Below are 11,300 nucleotides of genomic sequence, written 5' to 3'. Positions count from 1 at the left end.
ACTTTCTTTTTTTTTAGCACTTTCTTTTTTTTCTTCTACTACAACATTTTTCCCTCTTCGTGGAATTTTTTTCTTTTGTGGAACATTTGAAGAAAAGTTGTTGCAGTAAAAAAACAGATTGTTCCATTGAGAAGAAAAGGAAAAATGTTCAAGTAGAAGGAAAAAAAAACATACTAGAACTACTTGAGAAGAAAAATTGTTCCGCAAAGAAAACAAATGTTTCAACTAAAATGGAAAAAGAAGTTCATATCTCACCAGCGTGCGCGATAAACTGCACATACATATGCAACATATAGTATTTCCCTTATCTTGGGTGTTAGCAAGCCTTTTGTGTCATCGATTCATGTATGCATTGAACAGATAGTTCAAATTGTAGATTGTTGTAATTGTTTATCGGTAGGACCAACCGGTTACCTAGAAGTGATACGTACATGTAATTGTTTATTAGTGTTTACTGTTCAGGTAACCAGCAAGATGGAATTGTTGATATGTCGTCCAATGAAAATGGAATTACCAGCGAGAGTTGCATGAACAGAGAGTTCAGATCGTAGATCACAAGGAAAAAGCCAAAATTTTCATCATGTTCCGTATCAAATTAAATATTTGAGCAATGCTTCACAAAGTCTTTTGTCCCAACAGCATTGTAGTAATTAATTTCTTAATTGAAGGAATTTAATATATTCTTCATGGTAGTAATGGCAGCAACCTGCAAGGATCCAAGCACTACTAAAAAATGATTTGTATTAACATCCTATTTTTTTCTAGAGGCGGGTCAAAATGTAACCATTCCTACAAAAGGAGCGGGGGTAATGTAATAACTGATCCATCCCTGGAATTCCATCTTTAGAGGCGGGTGGCGTCATCACCCGCCCCTGAAAATGGGGCACATTTTCAGGGGCGGGTGATGGCGTCACCCGTCTCTGGAAATGCATCTTTAGGGATAGGTGAGGCCATCACTCGCTTCTGAAAATGCCTATAAAAATCTAGGTGCCACCATTCTTCCTCCTCCCGACAGCACAGTGTTTGCTCGGGGGAGGTGGTGTTCGAAAATCCAAAAAAAAGCTAATGGGGAGGGAAGATTTTAAACTTGATTTCCTTCAAGTTGGGAATCTAGGGGTAAGTTTATGCTAATCCAATATCTTTTCTAAGCTTTTTGGATAGTTTTAAGTCTCAAATGAAGCTCTGTTACCTCTAGCTAGATCTGGATCTACATGATGTGGATTTACCATTTGGGGCTCTCATTTACCTCAAACTTTTGGATGAATTTAGATTATTTTAGTAGGAGAACAAGATTATGTAATTATTTGAGTTCAATCTTTATGTTTTAGCCTCATTCCTAAGTAAATAAATTCATAGATCTATATAGAAGGGAGAAGAAACTTTTTTCTATATTTGCACACATGCATGATAGCTTTTTTCCGACAAAATTTAGTATTTCAATAATGGTTGTTTTTTAATTTTTTGTTTTTACATGTTAAATTGAAGTTTTCGAATATCTACGTATATATAAAAGTATATATTTATGATCATTTTGGGCTCTATTTGCCTCAAACTTTTGGATGAAGTTATTTTATTTTAGCATGACAACAAATTTATGTAATTATTTGGATCCAATCTTTATGTTTTAGCTTTTATTTCTAAGTAACAAATTTTCTAGATCCTTAGAGGAGATAGAAGAATATTTGAATTTTTTTCTATGTTTACACATATGCATACCTATGCGTATATAAAGCTAGGTATATATTTTAAAAATTATGGAAGAGCTTGTTTAAACCATTTAAATTATTTGTTGATGTTCAGAGATGGATAGGATATGGATGTACAAAGCATGCATGACTGATGCCTATTTCCGTGGAGAACTTGATAAATTCATTCAAGTTCCAGAAAACCATGCAAGAAATAAGAAGACACAGATGATACCTTGCCCGTGCAAAACACGCAAGAATATGAGAGTATTTAGTGACACAACTACAATCTGATCACATGTGTTGGTGAGTGGTTTTGTTGAGAATTACATGATCTGGACGTATCATGGCAAGAAAGCACCCCCTCTGACAGAGAATACTCTCGATGACATGATAGAACACATCGAGTTTGATAGATTGTTCGATACTTATGATGAATTTTGTGCGGATGTCGGCGATGATGATGGTGATGGTGTCGGCGAGGGGCCCATCGATGGTGGTAGTGATGATGGTAGTGTTGAAGAACTTGATGACGTTGATTTTCTTAGCCAGTTGTTGCGCCACACCAAAGCAGAGCTATTGGTAGGTATTGCAAAGGGGTTAGCAAACTTCGAGATGGTGAAAATTTTTGAGGAAAATATATACGAGCGATCGAAGGGATGTCCAAAACACTGGACCGTGCTTCGTTTCATACTTGAGCTGTTAACTCTAAAGGCTAAGCACAGTTAGTCAGATAGTAGTTTCAATGATCTTCTGCGCATGTTGGCTTGGTTGCTTCCAAAGCCAAATAAAGTGCCTGCCAACACCTATCGAGCAAAGAAGCTTGCCAGTCCGTTTACGATGGGTGTGGAAAGAATCCATGCATGTCCAAATCATTATATTTCGTATCGTGGGGACACTTTCAAAGACTTAGACAAATGCCCTGTTTATTCTGCAAGTCGATACAAAAACAATTCCGGTTATTATGGTGGCGACATTCAAGGTTCAGATGATGGGAATAAAAGGAAGATGAAGAGTGCAAGGAACAGTGTTACCCTTGTTGAGTCAGTAGACACTACTTTAGGCATTTCTGAGAAGCAGAGCAGAATTCCTATGATGGTTATGTGGTACCTCCCAGTTGCCAATCGCCTGAGGCCTTTCTTCTCCAACCCAAAGGATGCTGAATTGGTGCGGTGGTGGCATTTGGATAAGCGCAAGAAGGGTGACAGAAAGATCCGACATCCAGCTGATGCTCACCAATGGAAGAAGTTCGATTAGCAGTATTATCTAAAATTTGGAAAGGACTCGAGGAATGTTTGGTTTGGGTTGAGTACGAGTCTAATAAACCTGTTTGGTGTTAGAACTAGCACTCACAGCACATGGCTAGTGATCTTAACGATGTACAACCTTCCTACATGGTTGGGCCTCAAGAGAAAGTATCTTTTGCTATTGATCCTTATACAAGGCCCAAAGCATCTTGGCATCGATATTGATATTTTCCTTAAGCCTCTGATGCAAGAGATGAAAACTCTATGGAAGGATGGTATTGATATCTTTGACGGTTTTACATGGCAGACCTTTAATCTAAGAGGCATTATCTTCGTCACCATCCATGATTAACAGGCTCTTTTTGTCCGTTCGGGACAGATCAAAGGTAGGATAGGATGCACAGTCTGCGTGGATGACACTGTATCGTCTTTCCTGGAAGGTTCTAGAAAGGTAGTTTACCTTGGGTACAGACACTTTTTGGTGGAAGGACATCGGTACCCAAGTAAGAAGTTCTTACAACTTGTTTGATGGCAAGCCTGAGTTACATTCTGCTCCAGTGAAATGAGACGGTACTATGTTTTCGAAATGGTCAGAACCATGCAAGTCACCTATGGGAAGATGACAAAAGATGGGAAGAAGAGAAACAAAGATAAGCCACCTATTGAAAGGGTACCATTCAATAAATAGTCCATCTTCTACAAGTACTTGCCGTATTGGGCGGATATTGAGTTCCACCATGCAATCGATGGTATACACCTACAGAAGAATGTGTTTGGTAACATAATTAGGCTCCTCTGGAGACATCAGCAAAGACAAAGGATACCTTGAAGTCACGTCAAGACCTGGTAGCTATGAAGATAAGAGAAGATCTTCACCCTGTGGATAAAGGGAATAGAAGATATGAACTTCCCCGGCTAGCTACAACTTGACATAAGATGAGAAGAAGGCAATGTGCGAGAGCTTACGGGGGATCAGAGTCTCAAGTCGTTTCTCATCCAACATAAGAAAACTAATCTCGATGAAAGACCTCTCGCTATGCGGCTATAACTGTCACGAGTGTCATGTGTTGCTGACGGTGTTCCTCCCTATTGCAATCAGAGCGATCAAGCCAATATACGTGAAGATGGTAATCACTTAGTTGTGTTACTTCTTGAACAAGATTTCTGAAAAGGTGATCGATGAAGATTAATTGTAGGATCTCTAATTCATTGGGGAGACTATGGCGCAGTTCGAGATGTGCTTCCCTCCTGGATTTTTTGATATAACGGAGCACCTAATAATTCACATGGTCGACCAGATACGTGCACTTGGTCCACTTTACCTACATGAAATATGGACGTATGAGCGTTTTATGTCCATTCTAAACCGGCACATACAGAATCGTGCATACCCTGAGGGGTCCATGATAGAGGGATATAGTACCGAGAAAATCATCGAGTGTTGCCTAGGTTACCTAAAGGATAAAGTAGGCATTGGTTTGCCTGTTCCACGCTTTTTGGGGAGGTTGGAAGGGGTTAGCACAGTTGGGAGGAAAACCTTCATCGACAAGGATTTCAATGGTGTGCAACAAGCACATTATAGCATGTTGCAGCATCTCACGATAATGGCACCTTTAGTTGATCAACACTTGAGTATGATTCGTGCAAAAAGTAATGGCCGCTCGGATGATTGGATCATGAGAGAGCACAAGGGTCGATTGACTGCATGGTTGAAGGACCTGGATCTACCAGATGGGGAGACCGTGGAACAACAACAAAAAATTGGCAGCTAGCCCATCTAGCCAGGTCACATCATGGCAAGGTATGATATTAATGGATATCTATTTTATACTGCCGCAAAGGACAAGAAGACCGTGTCTCAGAACAGTGGTGTTCCCATTGAGGCCTTAGACGAGAGAACAAGCCAAAGTACCACACACTATGTCATCATAGATGATATATGGGAAGTGAACTATAGTTCCAATATACGAATTCCGATGTTTTGGTGTTGTTGGGTCAAACACCCAAGAGGTGTTGAGGTGGATGGCTATGGGCTCACGATCGTTGACCTCAACAATGTTGGTTACAAAGACGATCCATGGGTACTTGCTTCACATGTCGCACAGGTATAACTGATCCCGCAAAGAAGACAAAGCATGTTGTTGTCCTCGGAAAATAAGATATCATAGGAGTTGATGGTATCGATGATGTGGAAGAATATAATCAATACGATGAAATGAACCTCTTCACGAACGTACCACAGAAGATGAGGATTATTGAAGCAGCCATAAGAAAAGATGACAAGCCATAGGCACGCAAGGATGGAGAATCGAGAATTGTTACCCCTTAAATATGCAGCTAGTAAATTATTTTTGGATTCATGTAATCTCTCTTAATGTCTCGTGCATTTAATTTTTTTTCTATTTTGGTTTACTTACGGTTTATTTTTATACTTAGGTATAATACACACACACTCTAGAAGCGTGCTTTCTTAGCCCATACATTGTGGCTTCCACACTTTTAACCTAAATATGCACTGAAATATGCTTTTTATTTTTTTAAATTCTATAGGTTAAAATAATCTTAGCGTACAATTTTCAATTTTTTTATGTGTTTTGCTATAGTCTCCAACATAAAAAAATTTTTAAAAAAAGAAAATTATTTGTAGGGGTGGGTGGCTGCATTACCTGCCCCAACAAATCGATTTCTAGGCGCGGGTGATGCCCCACCTGCCCTTAGAAATAGCTTTGAGGGGCGGTTGGCGCCCTTACCCACCTCTAGAAATTGTTTTTAAATTTAATCTGAAAAATCGATTAAAGTATAAAAATAGCAAAACACATCAATCAAAAAAGATGAAATTTGTACCCTAAGTTTTTTGTGACCCATAGAACAAGATAAAAATATGCAAAAGCATATTTCAGTACATTTAATAAGTAAGGGTGTGCAAACCTCAAAGTATGGGTTAAGTTATATTGTGGTTAGCCCATATATTGTGGTTTCCACACTTTTAACCTAAATATGCATTGAAATATGCTTTTCATATTTTTTTGAAATTCTATAGGTTAAAATAACCCTAGTGTACAAGTGTCACATGTTTTTTTGATGTGTTTTGCTATATTCTACAACAGAAACAAAATTTTAGAAAAAAAGAACAACATTTGTAGGGGCGGGTGGGGATGTCACCTGCCCCTACAAATCAATTTCTAGGGGTGGGTGATACCCCCACCGCCCTAGAAATCACTTTGTTGGGGCTCTTACCCGTCCCTACAAATTGTTTTCAAATTTAATCTGAAAAATAGGTTAAAGCATAAAAAATAGTAAAACACATAAAAAAGATGAAATTTGTACCCTAAGTTTTTTGTGACCCATAGAACAAGATAAAAAATATACAAAAGCATATTTCAATACTTTTAATATATAAGGGTGTACAAACCTCAAAATATGGGTTGAATTGTATTGTGGTTAGCCCATACATTGTGGTTTCCACACTTTTAACCTAAATATGCATTGAAATATGCTTTTCATATTTTCTTTAAATTTTATAGGTTAAAATAACCTTAGTGTACAAGTTTCATTATTTTTGGATGTGTTTTGCTATAGTCTACAAATAAGCAAAATTTCAGAAAAAAGAACATCATTTGTAGGGGCGGGTGGGGGCGTCACCCGCCCATACAAAGCAATTTCTAGGGGCAGCCCCTACAATGATTTTCAAGGGCGGGTTCGGGCATCACCCGCCCCTACAAATGCCCCTCCTATAATGATTTTTAGGGGTGCGTTGGGGTGTCACCTACCCCTACAAATGCCTCTCCTATATAACCGAGAGGAGGCCCGGGACTTAGGCAAATTTTGGTAGTGCGCGCAAGACGTCGTCGGGTTGCCAAAATTTTAAAGTCCCAGCCTCCTCCTCGCGCCGCCTCCTCCCCGCCCTGTTGCCTCCCCGCGCCGCCGCCTCCTGCGCTGCCGTCTCCTCGTGTCGCGCCCCTCCCCTCCTCCTTGCGCCGCCACCTCCCCGTGCCACCGCGCCTCCTCCTCGCGCCGGATCTACGCCGCCGCCCCTCCTCGCGCCGGCCTCCTCCCCGCCGCGGGCCCTCCTCGCGGCCGGCCTCGTCGCGCCACCAGCCCTTCACGTTCCGGCCCTCCTCGTGTCACGGGCCCTCCCTCACGCCACCGGCCCTCCATGCGTCGTCCCTCCCCGCGCCCTCCCTCCCTAGACCAAGAGAGGTAGGTGTTCTTGGTTTTCATTTTCGTTTTCTTTTTCTCCATCTGAAATGTGAATGTATATGAGGAACAGTGAAATGTGAATATTCATGTATATGAGGAATAGTGAAATGTGAATGAGAATAATGTGTAATTAGTGAATATTCATGCACATAAGGAATAATGATTGAAATTCTAATTGAATATATGATAAATTTGAGTGTAATTAATTGAATATATGATGAATATGTGTGTAATTAGTGAAAATATAATTAGTAAAATTCAATTTGAATGTGTTATTTTTTGTACTCTCAATCTGAATGTCAATGTAACTTGAGTGTGAAAATGATTGTATTTTTTTCAAAGGTCTAGTTCTTGATTTATATGAGGAATATTAGTGTAATTTTAGAGTTAGTGAAGAAGTTAGGAATAGTTAGTGTATACTTGTACTCTGAAAGTGTAATGGTAGTCCTCGGTCGATTATAGGAAGGACTTTGCGATGTCCCCATTCTTTCTCACTCTCTCTTTCATGAGATACAAATACATAGACACATACATAGAGAGACACATAGAAAGAGTGATAATGTGGACATTGTGGAGTCCTTCTTATAAGAAAGAATGAGGTCTGTCTATTGTTAGTTCTTTTGTTTTTAATTTCAATATGAAAATTTGAAAATACCGGAGTTTTTTTCAAATATTTTGAGATAGCGTATATTAAAGCATTTTTCCATCATGAATGTATTATTGTGACACTCTATTGATTCAAATATGTATTCAAAATTTGTATTCAAATATGATTTGATTGAGATTTTGTATTCAAATATGTTTCTATTGAAATATGTAGAACTCGTAAATGGATCAACCATCGTCATCATCCCCGCACAGGGAGGATGCAGTACCGGAAATCGACGAAGTCGAGCGAATTGCATCCCAGATATCATGGAACGACCTGGCCGACGTTCGTGTGCAATTCGGGAACGATGGTGCCGATGACTGTGTGCAACCTGGGATGATGATGCCAACGATCTGGAAAATGAAGGACCTGGGATTGGACACGTGGATTGGGTGGATGGTCAGTGGCACGATCCGATAGATCCACATCCTATCACTCCAAGAGAACGCCGTTCAAGGTCAGAGTTTGATCCGGATTACATTCCGAATCCAGTTCAGGTAATGACTACACACGATTAATTACCACCTAGGTTTTAGTATACATTTTTCATAGACTACGCGTAATGACTAGCCGAAATCCTATGATCCGTGTGGGTGGCTCCAATAGGAAGGAGTAAACACCAACGCTGGCCCCCAAGCCCCACAGAGGAAGAACTTGAAGCCAGATAACTCCAGTCCGGAACCTCAAAATACGACCTCTGGCAGCCAATGCAAAAGGAAATAGGGTCAACGAGGAAGAAACCAATACCCCGAAGGCCAATGGATGGTCAATGCAGTTAACGTAGCATGCGAGCCCATAGAACCCCCTGAGGTGTGTGCAAAGTTTTGGAACGCAATTGGTTCTATAATTAGAACAAAGATGGTTTCAGATCCAATGATACCCGATTAGCTAACGGTTCCTTAGGGGAAGAAAGAAGCGATATGGGCACTGTTGAGAAAAATATTTATTTTTCCACGAGGAACTTAGGAAAGAGTTAAGCATTGTGCTAAGAAGATGCTAGGTGAAACTTTCCACCGGTGGAAGAGTGATCTGAATACCAAGTATGTCCAGAAAGGCCGAGAGCCATTTGCAGATTTTTGGGAAATCACAGTCACAATCGGAGGAGTTTTTTTGGCAAAAGACCTCTAAGGAAGCTCTAGTCCTAAGCCAGAGGAATAGAGAACTTGCACGGAGCAACATACATTAAGTTCATCTTGGGCCGGGGGGATACCAAAGGCAGCTCGAGAAGTGGCGGTGTGAAAGAGAGGCAGCAATAGCCCTCGGGCAACCCGACCCTTTTGAAGGCCTTGACGAACGTGTCTGGATGTGGCTTCAAGCAAGGAAACCTAAGATAGTGGATGGCAAGCCATAGTTTGACCAACCCGAGACCGAAGAAGTAGCAAAAAAAAATGTGCGAACTTAACAAGCTCCAGAAGCATGGAAATTTCAAAGCCAAGATGTACAAGGATGTGCTCAGTATAGCCATTGGGTCCAAAGAGCATGGAGGCCGTGTTAGAGGCTTGTCCTCTAAGTTTACCATCAAGGATGGGTTCCAGCAGGACCGGGATAGCTATAGGAAGCATGACCGCTGCAAGGAACAATTACAAGAAGCTGCAGAGGAAGCCCTAAAAAGTAAGTTTAGGCAATATTTTTGGGTAGCAATTGCAGAGGAGCAGCAGTCCGGGCTATTATTGATTTACCCGTTGCAAGAGGTGAGGCAACAACAGATGGTGATGATGCCCCCTCCAATATTGACCCAAGCGAATACGGCATGTGCTCAAAGCAGTGTTGCATCTACCACAGCACAGCCATATCCGGTAGATTGCATATCCGTTACTACTCCCTGCTTGTTGCTTTATCCAATCAGCAGAGCTGGGAAGACAAAGGAAGTTGCCAAGGCCCAGGTGTATCTGGGGGTTTGTTTGAGGGAAAACTGATCCCGCCCCTATATGCATGCGTACAAGTGGAACAACTCCTGAAATCAAGCTATGAGGATAACGGGATAGATATCCCAACTACAGATGGGAAGACTTTTCTTGGAGAATGCGTCGGCAGTACAATTATGTGGCATAAACGAGATATCATACTGCTTGGTGCACAACCTATTTCTGCTTCGGATTGTACCTTGCCACCACCACCACAACAAAAAGAGAATGCAGCACCTGAGCATACTCCACCGACTCTGCCATCTCTACCGGCCCCACCATCACCACCACAAGAGTCGTCGTCACCACCGCCCCTGCTATCTTCACCGGCTCAGGGTGCCCGATCACGAGAGCCATCACCACCGACCCCGCTATCACCACCGGCTCAGGTTGCCTGATCACGAAAGCATACTCCACCGGCTCCGCCAGCGGCTCCGGCAAAGGCTCTGTAGTTGGTGCACCGAGTGATACGGGCTTTACGGGACGATCTAGAAGGGAAAAAGATTGGAGATCTATGGCACGCCGCAAACAAAAAGGACAAGTCAAAAGCTAAGTCAAAGGATGATTCCAATTCTGGACGATGTAGCTTTTCCTTGCCCCGCACTGACACGGACTTCAGACTGGATGTTGGGTCGATACACTTCTATACTTACCGGATTGTCCTAAAAGTTTTAAGTACGGTAAACCATTTCTACCCGACTGGGCTATCACAGCAGTTCCAAGTGAAATGTTACCTGAGGGCATATAAACTTGGGCTCCGTACCCTATGCGCTCCGTACCATTAGCAAGTATTCAGACTTCAAGGTCAGGGCATCATTTAATTTTTGAGACATCCACAACATCTTCCGCCTTGGTGAACTAGACATCGAAATGGTTAGAATCTCGTGCATGTAAGTGCCTCATCGATAGTAATATCTTGTATGCTATGGCTTTAATTACTATATATGCATATCTAATTAATTGTCATACATTCAATTCTACAGGATGCAAACAGATGATGCTATTATTTTAGGTAAAAGGTGTAGATATCTTGATCCTACAGCTATTTGCGAGACCAGGCACGTGGACCAATTGCGTGGGCGGACAATGATGACATGCTAGCTGGGTGTAAAACGCCCGAGGAGAAGAACGAGAAACGAATGTCATATCACAAAGATGCCATAAAGAGGGTTGCGGTCTACATAGGGGTTATGATGGTAAACTGGCAAGACATGGCCGATACCATATATGCGCCATACCACATCGGGTAGGTCTAATTTCAATCTTTTGTTACAATATATACTTGGTCCAATCCATGGCTAAAAATCATATATAATATTTTTGCAGGGGTTACTGGATTGCTTTTCTGATACCGCCAAAGCTTGGAAGAGTCCTCGTATTAGACTCCTTAGCTTGGCCAAAGACTAGATACATTGAGTTCTTATTCATCCTCAAAATGTTAGCGAATTTCTTATCTTTCATATGTACATCATGCTAATTTTTCTATAAAAGTAAATATTTATAATCTAACTTCTCATTTCTTTCTTTTTTAAATAGGGTTTATGGGCACTACATTAAAAAAGGAGGTGTTCGTCCCGCCGATAAAGGTTTAGCAATGACTCTACGCATAAACTTC

This window comes from Panicum hallii, chromosome 3 (assembly GCF_002211085.1).
Source record: "Panicum hallii strain FIL2 chromosome 3, PHallii_v3.1, whole genome shotgun sequence".
NCBI classification, from domain to species: Eukaryota; Viridiplantae; Streptophyta; class Magnoliopsida; order Poales; family Poaceae; genus Panicum; species Panicum hallii.
The sequence above is the reverse complement of the archived record's forward strand: the minus strand, read 5'-3'. Positions refer to the sequence as shown.